The sequence below is a fragment of the Ammospiza nelsoni genome, chromosome 12, assembly GCF_027579445.1.
Source record: "Ammospiza nelsoni isolate bAmmNel1 chromosome 12, bAmmNel1.pri, whole genome shotgun sequence".
NCBI classification, from domain to species: domain Eukaryota; kingdom Metazoa; phylum Chordata; class Aves; order Passeriformes; family Passerellidae; genus Ammospiza; species Ammospiza nelsoni.
Window position 1 is genome coordinate 5,270,499 of NC_080644.1, and position 1,366 is coordinate 5,271,864.

A 1,366-nucleotide genomic window follows, 5' to 3' on the forward strand; every position below is an offset into this window, starting at 1 on the left:
GGTGCCTTTGTTAAACGGGGAGGGAGCAGCAAACTGTTCTCATCTCATTGCTAAGCTGACAACTTTTCTCATGTGTAGAGTCATAAATATGCAGGAAATTCAGCGACCACATCCAATGCCTGATCCTGACTTCAACCTGACTCTCAAAGAAAGGCGAGCCTGCTCAGAAATCCTGGACTTTGACTATTGTGCAGTGCCTGCTCTTCTCCCCTGATCTTTATTGTGTCCCCACCTGAGTTCTCACTAAATGAATAAATTCATACCTGTCAGTGCAAATTGGGAGCCCTGTACCAAACGGGGGAGAGGTTTTGTGAATATTTAATCAAATGGAAGAACAATGGAAAGTGCCAAGGCGTGCAGTGCGCAAGCAGCAGGTGATGGAAAGCAGGTGCTAGAGGCTCTGCTGGTGGCTGGATTTGGCTTGGCACAGGGAATCCTCGAGGGGCTCTGTGCAGTGCAATGGTCTGTGGGAAATAAGTGCTGGAGAACAGAGCTGGACCACACCATCCATCAGGATTCAGAGGCAATTCCATGTGCTACGAGTCTCATGCACGCTCATGTTGGTTTCCCACATATCTTGTGCTATTCATGGTCTGAAGCTGTAACTATTTGGGTGAGGAAAAGACTCTGGATGGGTCCTGATCTTCTTCCCAGCCTGCAGATAATGGTGTTACTCCACTGTCTCCACCTGAGTAAGAGAGATCTGAATGTGAACAGTGCATTTTGCATGCTGGAACAACATAAAATTATGGAGCTTGCCAAAGGTCACATAATGATGGAATTGGGAAATTATAAAGGTACTGGAAAAACATTAGATGATATCATATCTACAGGGCCACAGCGCTCTTCAAAGATTACCCCAAGCCATGGCAGCCCTGACTGTGTTTTGTGACTCATTGACTTTGTGGGAAAATATTTTGCCTAAAAACCTGCAGGACTTCTTGAATCAAAAGGACTTTCATTAAAACATAAAGTAGTTCCAGCATTATCAGATCTTTCCTTTTTCTTCTTTCAGGAGCTTCTTCAGAGTCTAAGATGGTATTTGTAGGTCTAGCTGGAATTTGGGAATTAATAAATAAAGAAGAAACCAAAAGGAAATGAGTTATTAACTGCATTAAACACCCAGGCTAGTCCTTTGTACCAGAAGTGTAAGGAAAGTGGGTGGGTATGGACTAATTAGACTTGATCTTCTGGTTGCCAAAAAAATTTAAATATGCCATGAATTTGCCACTCTTTTTTTTCCCTTAGTTTTTATTTTCATCTGCCTGTAACAGTTTTAAATACTGACTCCAAATGTAATATGCTTCCAAAGCAGCATTAGTGCTGAGTCTAAACCAAACATTATCTGATTAAATCTTGACCCAGA